This window comes from Ursus arctos, unplaced genomic scaffold, assembly GCF_023065955.2.
Source record: "Ursus arctos isolate Adak ecotype North America unplaced genomic scaffold, UrsArc2.0 scaffold_27, whole genome shotgun sequence".
Lineage (NCBI taxonomy): Eukaryota > Metazoa > Chordata > Mammalia > Carnivora > Ursidae > Ursus > Ursus arctos.
The window spans coordinates 37,353,641-37,366,986 of record NW_026622952.1 but is presented as its reverse complement, the minus strand read 5'-3'; the positions used below and the strand labels follow the sequence as shown (position 1 = coordinate 37,366,986).

General features: G+C 37.0%; 1 pseudogene; it reads left to right on the top strand.

Moving 5' to 3' along the window:
* The first annotated feature begins 5,941 nt into the window (after positions 1-5,941).
* Positions 5,942-6,815, top strand: LOC113262068 (60S ribosomal protein L5-like; annotated as a pseudogene).
* The last annotated feature ends 6,531 nt before the right edge of the window (positions 6,816-13,346 follow it).

Sequence of the window (13,346 nt, the reverse complement as noted above, 5' to 3'; positions counted from 1 at the left end):
GGGGGGGGGGGTTCTTTCCCAGAATAAGAGTTATTAACAGAGACAAATCTTATCTGAATGACCCATCTGTATGGCAGAGAAAACATCTAATTACCCAACATCTGCTCTTCTTATTGCCCTATGAAGTGCATTCCTTTCCTCTGAAATTCCAGACCCCTGCCCCCTTCTCCCTAATTCAGAATGACATATATACCTTGCTTTGCCTGACTGCAGGTCTAAGTGGATTCAACACTCAGAGACCTATTAAATTTGATTTTCTCCTGTTAATCCGTCTCATGTCAATTTGATTCTTAGTCCAGCTCGAAGAACCTATGAGGGGACAGGAATTCTTGCTCCCCAACAGTATTTAGTGTATACTTTGTGTGTTATTTGCTTTCATGTAAAGAGCTGCTTGGAATATTTAAATATGCTTGAAAACAAGTTGTTCTTGGTTGTACCATCATTTTACTTGACATTTCTTTATCAAAAGAACTCACAGAGAACACCAGCATTGGTTTGAACCTAAATGATAATCAATTACAAAATAATGGTATTCAAAGTTATTAAATTACAAATGGCATGTCAGTGTTTTGAATATGACTCATATTTGGGACCAATGTGGATTTTTCTAAAATATATAAAAGGGTCTATTGAGTTCCCCAGTGGTTTTATATGCAAATGTCAAATGAGTTTATCCAATTTTCTTCTTCAAGTTTACCTTTTTTTCCCTCCTTATTAACCTAATTGTTTCAGTGTTCCACAAGTATTGTTGAATTTCACTGCTCACATAACTATCCAGAATATGAATTTAAAGAGTTCATGGCAAGACAGAAAATCACATGTGCTTCATTATGAGGACTTAGATGTATCTAAGGGTAATTGGGACTAGATAAACACATAAAAAAGAATCAGAGAAAATTATGTAACAGTCATTCTATTGACTCAAGGCCATTTTCATCTATGAAATTGTCTGAAATTGAATCAGGAGATTCCAACAGGTTGTTTGATTTTTGTTCTTTGGTCAAGCAGTTAAAAAGACTCAAGAAAAACATCTTCTTCCAAAATGGAGAAAAGGAGAATAAAAGGAGGATAGCACTTAAGTTTTATTGCCCAATTTTACCTTTTGCATAATAATACTTAATTAAGTCTCAGAGTTTAATGTACATAAAAATCAATCACGGAGCTCATGTAATGAAGATGACAGGGTCCTACTTTCAGAGATTTTGACTCGGCAGGTGTGGGGAGGATTCAGGAATCCGCATTTTTAAAGAATTAATTTATCTATCTATCTACCTATCTATCTATTTAAGAGAGAGACAGAGCACGCATGAGTGGGGGGTGGGGGAAGAGGAGGAGTAGAGGGGGAGGGACAAGCAGACCCCGTGCTGAGCATGGAGCCCAATGCAGGGCTCGATCCCACGACCCTGAGACCATGACCCGAGTCAAAATCAAAAGTCAGAATTTAACCAACTGCACCACACAGGTACGTCTCTGCATTTTTAAAAAGCACCCAGATTCTCATGCAAGCAGCTGCTGGATGTCACTTTGAGAAGCACCGACTATAACATGATAATCACCCATTATTATCCTCTCCTATTCTTTCAGAAAATACTACTATGTAATGTTGATGTTTGGTTATATTAAGCGATGATTGAGCTAATTTTGTGAGAAAATATTAAGAAAATTTTAGATTCTTATATATATATACCTTCATTTAATAATTCTATTAAAATCATGGTGGAAGTATCCCCCTTCCATATTTGTACACAATTACGAGTGTTCTCTGTTTCTTACCATCTTTATAATGGCATATTGGGTTTCTCAACTGGATTTTATGCAAACATATAAACCTATAAAAATAACAATGATTAAGGTTGTTTTCTATTTTTTTTTCCAAGTAGGCCTTTTAGAACTCAGGAAAGACTTTTACAATATTCAGCAATGAATACTGAAAAAGATAACCAGTAGACCAATGAGAAAATTAAAGTTGTTTAGGGAAAAGTGATCGGCATGCCAAATAATTACTTCTTGCTTTTACTTTTCTTCAATTGAGATATTAGCTAAGTTAAACTCTATGAAAGAACTTATTTGTAAAATAAAAATTTCTAAAGGAAAATTCTGAAATTGGAAACTAAATCATATAACAGTTTAACTCAAATACATTCTGTGGTGATAAGACTTAAGAGTGAGGGTGAGAAGAAGGAGGGTAGAGTGTTGTGGTAATTCTCTCTGAGGAAATGGGGAGTAGAAGGGAGGAGGAGATGTTACTGGAGTGAGGTTTCCTAAATGATAATGATTCTCCACTGGGTGGAGAACAGTCTTTGGCTACAAAACACTGGCAAGCTGCCACAAGTCTTTTCTATGTGTTGTCTTCCAAGCAAACACAAGCTCAGAGCCCTGGGAAGTAGCTTTGGAGGAAGGAAGAAAGGCTCAGAAGCTGGGGGAGAGGGGAGAGAAGCAGAGATAGGGACAGAAACAGACACAGGCACAAAACAGAAACCAAGAGAGAGCTGTATACACAATTTAAAAAAGAAACTGAGGGGCGCCTGGGTGGCACAGTGGTTGAGCATCTGCCTTCAGCTCAGGGCGTGAGCCCGGCGTTATGGGATCGAGCCCCACATCAGGCTCCTCCACTATAGCCTGCTTCTTCCTCTCCCACTCCCCCTGCTTGTGTTCCCTCTCTCGCTGGCTGTCTCTATCTCTGTCAAATAAATAAATAAAATCTTAAAAAAAAATAAAAGAAAAAAGAAAAAAGAAACTGAGCAGTTTATGATGAGAAGTAGTAGCTCAGTAGAGAAGTACTAGAAGTTGCTGTTTGAATCGTGGTGGTTTGTATGTAACAACTACCAATAAATGCTGTGGAATCAGAGATCACAATTAAGCAAACATATGAAGGATTTTTCTCAAAAAAAAGCACTAAGCTAAAGAAAAGAAAGCAGTCTGCTCAGTTGGGGTTTTGACAAGTTTACACTCTTAGAAAAGTTTATAATCTTTGTTTTAAAGAGTTAATTTTTTGAGGAAAGTCTTCATCATCCTCTCAAAAACAACCATCATTTGAACAAATTCTAGAATGCAGAATGGCAGCATAAGATAAAGTCTCTGGCTGGACTTCTTATTCCTCATTTCTCTTCAAATACCTATTAAAAGAGGTGTATGGGAAAATATCTGCATGAACAGAAAAAACTATGAAGGAGAACTAATGACTGCCAATGGCAATTTAGCGAGGATGGATTAAGAAACTCAACTACTGGGGCGCCTGGGTAGCGCAGTCGTTAAAGCGTCTGCCTTTGGCTCAGGGCGTGATCCTGGCGATCTGGGATCGAGTCCCACATCAGGCTCCTGCGCTGGGAGCCTGCTTCTTCCTCTCCCACTCCCCCTGCTGTGTTCCCTCTCTCGCTGGCTGTCTCCCTCTGTCGAATAAATAAATAAAATCTTTAAAAAAAAAAAAAAAAAAAAAAAAGAAACTCAACTACTGCTTTTGTTCAAACTATTGAGCAAAACCGGCATGCACAATGTGAAATGGGGGGAGGGGTCTGAGCTCTGCCCCTTTAACAGCTCCCAGGCAAGGACAAAAATTCCATAGTCAGCCAGGTGGTTGTTAAATGAAAGTCATCCTAAGAATTAATATTATTAAAATGTTCATAATATCCAAAGCAATCTACAGATTCAATGCAATCCCTACAAAAGTACCAACTGTATTCTTCACTGACCTACAATAAATAATCCTAAAATTTGTCTGGAACCACAAAAGACCCCTAATAACCAGAACAATCTTAAGGAAGAACAAAGCTGGAGGTATATCACAGTCTCAGACTTCAAGATATATACAATCCTATGGTAATCAAAACAGTGCAGTACTGGCACAAAAACAGACACATAGACCAACGGAACAGAAGAGAAAACCCAGAAATAAATCCACAGTTATATGGTCAGTTAATCTATGACAAACGAGGCAAGAATATGCAATGGCAAGACAGTCTCCTCAATGAATCATGCTGGAAAAATGGGACAGCTATATGCAAAAGAATAAAATTGGACCACATTCTAACACCATACACAAAAATAAACTCAAAATGGATTAAAAACCTAAATGTGAGATCTGAAACCATTAAACCATATAACCCCTGGAAGAAAACACAGGCAGTAACAACTTGGATGTAAGCCTTAGCAACATTTTTCTAGATTGTTTCCCTTGCCTGAGAAGACCTAACAAAAAAATAAATACTACTGAGACTACACCAAGATAAAAAGCTTCTGCACAGAAAAGGAAACTATCAACAAAAGGAAAAAGCAATCCACTGAAAGAAGATCTTTGCAGATATTATGATCCAGGTGACATGACTTAAGAAAGGCAATATTGTAACCATATAAGGCTAAATTTTAAGATGTCATTGATAAAGGGATCAAAAACTTGGTGAACTGGTGGACCTGATCCTGAAGAGAACCACCAACCCACCTTAAGTACAAGTGACTGTAGAATAGGAAATTTTCTTTCACTACTTTTGAGTCCTCCCATTTCTTAAGAGAATGCATTGCATATACAAGTGTACTGTATATATGTTGTTGTTATTATTATTATTATTGTTTAACTTATAATTACTGAGATTGAAATTATTCTGGTAACATAGGTTGTACCTATTTGGAAAAAAAGCTTTCCATAAACAGTGCCTGGCACTTGTTGAAAATATATAATTTATACAAAAAAGAAGGTAAGTCTCTATTTGTTTGATAAGAATAACCAGTTTCTTAACCAAGAAAAAAGAAGTTGCTTTGGTGAATGTGTTTTGGTAATGTACTAAATTTTTAAAGAAAAAAAATATAGATACCAAGACTGAATTTTGTTTCATTTCTCAATAACCACATGGAAAACCAAGAGAACAACTGGAAATCTTATTTAGAATTCTTGAACACTGAATGTCTTGTGCTACCATAGAATGTAGGCGTGTGAAGGCAAGGACCTTGTCTGTCTTATTCTCCACTTTATCCCTGACCCTTAGAAAGAGGGTAGCAAAGAAGTAGGATCCAATAAATAAAGGTGAATGAATGAATGAAAGAATGAATTAAAGTTAACAGGCTTAGTCAGAAACTCTAAATTAGGAATATTTTGAAAAGTCTGCTAAAAAAAATATTTTTCTTATGTATGCTAAAGGGTCATGGATTTATCATCTCCCTAAACAGTAACAAGAGGCTTGATCTTAATAGCAGACCACTTATTTTCTTAAAAATTGTCATTATAAACTGTTTTACCTAAGTTTGGTTGTTCATAATTGTTGGATTACTTTTGGAAAACACTGCAAACCTCGTGTATTTAAAGACAGATGAGTAATTACTCTTTATAAACTTACTACCATGGAGTATGTTACAATGAGAATAAATGTAATATGGAATTCCAGCACTCACACATTTATTAGCCAACAGGCACAAAACAGTCACACAGTGTATCTTATATGCTTCAATGTAGTTCCTCTTCTACGAAAAGATCATTTGAGGCAAGTATTAGAATATTATACAAGTAACATAGAGCTAGTCTTTTATTTTGAGTCAGGCACCAAAAAATTCTTGGCAATCTTTTAGACACAGGACTAGCTCAAGAATTCTACCCATACAGAGCCATTCTGAGAACTTGAGGCACTGGGTTCACTAGATCCTTACAGGATGTTTAAGTATAGGTATAAAAGCTTATAGTACCCAATTCACTTATTTGATTTTTTGTTGGTGAAATAGTGTTCATCTAATAAAATATACTGCTTTACTTAAGAGACAGAGAGACAAGAATAGATCAAGCAACTTTAGTCACTGTCTATGTAATATTGTGGGTTTTTTTCCATAGATTAACCAAACACCCCCATAGGGAATATTCTTATTAGAATACTTCAAACATTAACTGCCCCACCCCCATCCCGAGCGTTGCTGGGCCTGCTGGTCTGTGTCAAGCTGAGGACACTGGTCTCTGTTCTGCAGGATGGGATTTGTTAAAGTTGTCAAGAATAAGGCTTGTTTCAAGAGATACCAAGTGAAATTTAGAAGATGACAAGAGGGTAAACTGATTACTATGCTTAGAAACACTTGGTAACTCAGGATAAAATAAGTATATATAATACACCTAAACACAGGACGATGGTTCATGTCACCAACAGAGATATCGTTTGTCAGACTGCTTATGCCCACAGAACAAACAAATGCTCGTCTGTGCAGCTCCTGCTCACGAACTCCCAACGTACGGTGTGAAGGTTGGCCTGACAAATTATGCTGCGGTGTATCATACTGATCTGTCGCTGGCCTGCAGGCTTCTCAGGAGGTTTGGCATGGACAGGATGCATGAAGGCCCAGTGGAGGTGACTGGAGATGAATACCATGTGGAAAGCATTAATTGCCAAACTGGTGCCTTCACCTGGTATTTTTGGATGCTGGGCTTACCAGAGCTCCTTCTGGAAATAAAGTTTGTGGGGCCCTCAAAGGAGCTGTGGCTGGAGGCTTGTCTCTCCCTCACAGTACCAAAAAATTCCCTGGTTATGGTTCAGAAAGCAAGGAATTCAATACAGAAGCACATCAGAAGCACATCATGGGACAGAAAGTTGCAGATGACATGTATTAGCTAACTGAAGAAGATGAGGATGCTTACAAAAGCAATTCTCTCAATACATAAAGAACAACAGAACTCCAGACATGATGGAGAAGAGGTATAAGAAAGCTCACGTAGCTATACCAAAGAACCCAGTCTATGAGATGAAGCCTAAGAAAGAGATGGCAAAATGTCTCTTGCCCAGAAGAAAGTTCAGATAGCTCAGAAGGCGGGAAGCTTCCGTAGAACTCAGGAGCAGACTGCTAAGAGGTAATAAACCAAACCACAATTTTCAATGAAGCTTTTTCAGATAAGACAATAATAAAAGTTTATTCAGCAAGCAGTGAAAAAAAAAAAAGAATACTTTCAACATTAACTAGCCAATAGTGTGTAAATTAAAACTAAAACTATATATTGAAGTATTTACAAATATTATAGGTCATATAATACTATGGAAATGTATTTAAATATTTTATCTTTAAATATACAAAATTAGTTAGTACCTCGTATTTTGATATCTTTGTTCAAACTGTCTTACTTTCCTCTTCTCCCCACCGTTTGTCATCAACATCTTCTTCATCCTCCATATACAGTTTAAATTCATCTTCTTACATGGAGCCTTCCTGGATTACCCTTGTCAGAACTAATTGTTCCTTCCTGATATTTATAACAGATATACTTCTGTTATTCCTTTATTCTAACTCTGTGTTATAGTAAATTATTTTCCTGCCTATCAGGTGAGGCAGAGAATATATTTCACTTCACTAAATTCAAAAACAATTACCCAGTAACTCTCATCTAAAAGGTAATTTTCTAGATGGGGCAAACAGTTCCAAGTGGCGATCAGGGAAGCATTTAGAGAGGGAGTTATAACTCAGCTAGGCCTTGAAGTCCATGTTGGACCTTCTCAAGAAGTTGTCAGTGAACATGGGAAAAGAAAAGAGATTAAAATTTTTAAAAAAAGAGATAGCATTAAAGGGTGATAGAAGATTAGGAATGCAAAGTCCTGAGCATGTTTCTGTGTGTAAAATATGACATGAACAAAAAAGGAGGAAGTAAGCATGCATGGGAGAATATGATCATGGGATCACAAAAAGAGGGATCAGGTTTGGAAATAAAGTAGTTTGGGTGCTTCCTCACTGAAGATGGGGACAATGAGGAAGGGCCTAGCCCCATGCTTTTCAATGCTCAGCAAGTACTTGCTGAGTGAACATATAAAGAGTTTCCTTCAATAAGGAGGGCCCAATCAGAATCAGAGTGTAAAATTCACAGTATCATAAATGCTACTAAAAATTTTAATTCATTGGACAATAGATTAGTGACTCAACAACTGACTTCTCTGCCATTCCCTTTTCTCTAAATCTTTTTGTCTTTAATTTCTCCTCTATCCAATCTGGACTTCAGGGTCAACCACCTCAAAGAATCTCTTAAAATATCTTCAACTTGGGGCACCTGGGTAGCGCAGTCGTTAAGCATCTGCCTTCGGCTCAGGGAGTGATCCTGGCGTTTCGGGATCGAGTCCCACATCGGGCTCCTCGGCTGGGAGCCTGCTTCTTCCTCTCCCTCTCCCCTGCTGTGTTCCCTCTCTCGCTGGCTGTCTCTCTGTCACATAAATAAATAAAATTAAAAAAAATATATCTTCAACTCCCTTGTCTTTTGTCCTTCTTTCCCACGTGTCATATAAAACTTTGACTCCAGATCAATTTAACCTTCAATTACTCCACTGCTCCCCCCAAGGGATTAAGAACCACTAGTAAAAATCATAATCACAATATAATGATGATTGCAGTCACTACAAATTAACTCATAGTCCTCAACCTTAAATAAATAAATATGGTAGAACACTGTATTTATTTCTCCTCCTCCAAAACCATTATATTAAGACTTTTACACTATTTTCAAGCCTCCTATTCCACACACAGTCTCAGAAGACATCACATCCAAATCCACAAAGAAAAGGGAGGTCAGCAGATAGATGCACCTTTGACTCTCTTCTTTTACATTTTAAATTCGGTGGGGGGTGGGGGGATGGGGAGTAGCAATGATGAGGATGAGAAGACCCATGTCCACTTCCAGACAGTCTGACTTCAGGCTCAAAGCTGTACGTCACCTCTAGTGCTTCTAAGAGTGGGTGCTACTGGCATTTTGGATGGGACCATTCTTCAGGAGCATTCCTTAAGATATATTCCAACTCTTTATATTTATTACTAATTATTTTTGTAGTTTTTTCTTTTTCACTTTATTGATTATTAATTAGGCTTGTTCACTATTTCCCCATATTTAAGTTTTTTATTGTTTTTGTTTCTTCTTATATTGCTTTTATTTTTATAATGCTTTCATATTTTCCTTCCCTTTATTACTTGAGTCCTGCCACTTCATTTAGTCCTCTTGTCTGTTAGTATCTCTTTAAGCCTTTGTAACTTTGTGGATCCAGAGAGGGAGAGAGAACAAGAGGGAGAGAAAGTTCTCTGAAAGAGCAGAAAGCTGTTTGAATTCTTCTTCTGTTTCCTTGGTTAATTCCTTTTGTGTGATATTTTTTTCATTTGCTTTTGGCTTTATTGTTTTCCTTTTTTAAACCTTTGTGATAGATTCCATGATGGTTTTTTGTAAATTATTCATTATTCATGTATTGAGTAAATTATTTACTAAACCAAAGGTGGGAAACCAAAGGCAAGAGCAGAGGGGAGGCAGTGAGGAAGGAAGCAACGCCAAACAGGTTTGCTTCTATTACTTACCCCAAAACATTTTGCCAACTCTGCCACTTTCTCTTTATTGGTGTTAAATAAAAGCTAAAGTGGAGACCACAACTTGAATGTACCGCTACACCAAACACTAGACCAAACACTCCCAGTCACATAACCAAAATATCAAATTGTACTGGTTCCCTGAAATGCTGACTCTGACCTTAAACAAAGCTTAAGCCTTCTTCATGTCAGCGTGACCTTAGAGCTTCCTAGCTAATCAGCCACAAACCAGTAAACTCAAGCAGGAGAGGAGAGGAAAGTGAGTTTCCAGTAGCAAATTACTGAAAATAAAAAACAATGTACTTATTCATTCTTGCTTCATAAACTGAGCTGTAACTACTAACAACTTTAGGTTTTGAAGTCTCCCTGTTCACCAACAGTTTCTCACTCAGTAAAATACTCATATCAAGTAAAGTTTTCTGAATTTTCTTTTGTCATCGGTAACACTGGAAACATTTCCCCTTCCTTTTCAACATTCAGGAGATATACGTGGCCTGCTCTTAGCCTCAAGTGACTACTGTTTCCCTCCTTATTTCACTCGTTTGCCCCCTTGACAATCACGTTCACAGTGGGCTTTTGGAAAAGCCGGTTCTTTATGAGCTTTGAAGGCCATAGGCTATCAGTAACCCCCTTCATTTCAGATTTCTGAGCATTTGGTGGTATTATCTTTCAAAATGTAGGGTTGAGGATTATCATCAGTCTCCTTATTTCATTGATAATTGAGTTTTTCTTTCACTTTTTTCTTTATTGTTTGGAGAAAGTTTTTCAAAAGAGGAAAAAAACCTTTTTGTACACTACCTTTATCTAAAGGTCTTTAAAATAGTTTGGCATTAGAAAGTTCAAAACCACACTACCCCAGAAAATCAAATTCAACCTCACTAGCTCCTCTTACAGTGTTATGGTAAATGTGTTACCGCAAACCTCCACAGAATGGAATAGCCCATAAAAGCTTATGAAATGGGAGAGAAACAGCAATAGCCTACACTCTGTATTTCAACCCTTCCACGAAGCTTATTTTAAGTCTTGTCTCTACCACCACTTTCTGACTGGTTTGTTTTCTCATTTACAAAATGGGAATCATGATATCTACCACATACTCTGATTGCAAGGAATAAATAACATGTAAATAAGTTTTACACTATAAAGCATGCACCTAGTTAACTACCATAAAGACCATGGGAAACCCACTTCCAGCCCAGGAATTTGGGAAGAGACAGAGTGCCTGCTATCTACATTATTATTGCTTTTTTCATTAACTTCAACTTTTTTAGGTAATTTCACCTGCTTTGTAAGCATTTTGCTTTAGTATCCCTATTTGTAAAATAACTATTATTATATATTTCTACAGTTCCAATTTGTTTTTATTTCACAAATGGTTTCCTACAATTGGAGTTTAAAAAAAAAAAAAAATCTCTGCTATTTTCTTAGCTTGGCCTTTTGTTCACTCAGCCCTTTTTTCCCCCTCCACCGCTTAGATAGCTGGCCTGATTCAATCCGGAAGATTTCCACTGACAATAGCTGGGCAGATTTCTGTGTAACAAAAATGTTACATACTATTCGTTAGGGTTTTGTGCTTAATGGATTGTATTCAGGCAGCTGTGTTAACATTTCAGCCTTATTTCCTCTCTACAAAAAGGGCACAATGTCCACATTTCTAAACTTTCTTTTTAGGACTAAGGCAAAGCAGTAAAGATTCAAAATAATACTGAAACTATGTACAAACACTTGGAAAGCTTCCTGTCAAAGAAAATGTGTCAAGTTTGTGCATTACAGTAGAAAATAAAACCCTTGTAGATACAGAGGTCACCCAGCTCTTTAGGTTGATATATCCAGCCAATCTTCAGAACTGGGTTTCATATACTTTTTCCACCCTGTGTCATTCTAGTTTCCCAGAGGAAGCTTCTATTGTATTCAGATTGATAGGCTCACTTTCCCAGAGCAGATATGAACTCCCTTTGTGCTCTCAGCTCCCAGGGAATATCCTATGTACTCTCCCCGCTTAACTATGTCACGCATACTCTCTAAGACTGAGTACGAAAACCACCCTCTCCATGAACACTTGATTAAATACACTAGTCTTGATGAACTCTACTCTTTCACTGAATCAATTTATTTTATATTAATTCACCACTGTCTTAGAACTTCTTGAATAGTGAGTTCCTCCTCCTAGATTCAAATATCTGAAGACAGAGACTCTTTGGCATCTAATAAATAATTGTTGAATAAATGAATGAACTGTTTCTTTATATATCAGAAATTAATATTTTTTATATCTGTTTAGACTGAATACATAGCAATGAGGGGGGTGTTAAAAAGCCAATTAGCATATATTTCATCAGAATTCAAACAATTAATTTAATACTAAAGACAATACTGCTTTACTAAGTACAACTTCTTAAGTGGTCAATTTCTAAAAGACTCTACCTGGAAATTATATAACGGGTTATCTGTCCTACATCTACTCTCCTTCAACAGACCTACCTTTAGTCCTCATTACAGTGTATGTACTAGATTTTCTGTGGAAGGACAGCACACTTAGAACCAATAAATGTTAAAATATGAAGGAGTTATCAAAGTGTTATTCAACTTTGCTAATTTTAAAATAAAAAAATAAGTCACGGAGGTAAGGTACTTTTCTCTAAATACATAGATATAAAATGGTTAAGTTGGGCTTTTTAAAAAAGATTTGAGAGCAAGCGAAGAGAGAGAGAAAGAGAGAAGGAATGGGGGAGGGGCAGAGGGAGAAGCAGACTTCCCACGGAGCAGGGAGCTCAATGTGGGGCTCAATCCCAGGACTCCAGGATCATGACCTGAGCTGAAGGCAGAGTCTTAACCTCCTGAGCCACCCAGGCGCCCCTGGGCTTTATGATTCTAAAGCTATTTATCTGTAGAATACTTTCTGGACCGACTTGTGTGATTTTACGTAGTCTATCTTAATTCTCTCTAACCAATGTCCTTATTTGATTCTCATTAAGCACATTTTTACAGCAGACATTTATAAAAGAAAAAAGGAGGGTGTTTGAACAAAAGCTGGACATCATGCCAACTGGGCAAATCATCTCTGAATCAGACCTCGAGTCTCTTATTGCTCTTCTGGACTCACCCCACCATGATCCCAGTCTGATCAACAGAAGCAAACCTGCCCTGACTGGTTTTTCTAATTTGGGACTTATATTTTCACTAGTTTATTTTTTTTTTCAAAGACCCAATCTCAACAGCAAAGGTCTAAATATTGTTGTCTTAATTATCGTATCTGACTTAGGGAGAAAGTTTAATAATATTAGAAATCCTGTAATTAGGTAGATCGTGTTGACTAGTACAAAGTTATCACGATCAATCAAACACGCCAAATAAAAGTACAATGATTACATAAACTGCGAATATTTTTGGTTTGATGTTTGCTTCTTTACCTCTGGGAAGAAAACATAAAAATAATAAATATGGGTAAAAATCCCATAAAAGGGATATCACCTGATTTACCCACACAAATAAGGTATCCAGGTGTGCTATGGCCTCAGTGACTTAGCCTGAGACTCAGATTTCTCCTCTGTAAACTTAAGATATGCAACTAGAAAACTTCAAAGTTTCCTTCCAACTCTAAAATTTAAAACTTTTATTCTTCTACGAGAAAACGCTCATGTCACTGAAAGTTTGTTCTGGGAGAAATAAATAATGTTAAACGGGCTTTCTGGGGGTGAATAAAATGCCTGGTTTCTAGTGTTTGTTGATTAGTGTGGTATGAAAACTCACACCATGAACAATTTCAAACTATCATTGTGTAATCGGCAGATGTAGAGTTGGAAAGAGATGGATAGAATCCATTCTCCCGCAGTACAAGCCAATTCCAGCACAGTGCTGGCTGAAACTCATTAATAATTTTCGTTTTTTTCAAAAACATATTTACAAATTTTTAGGTATTTCTCATTTTATGTGTGTCCTGTAAGAATACACACTTAGGTTCTTTCACTAGGCATGTGTTATTAACAACACTGATTTTCTTAAAGGTTGAATTATATTTGTACATCCCATCAACAAATATTTGCTGAGCACTTAATATTACC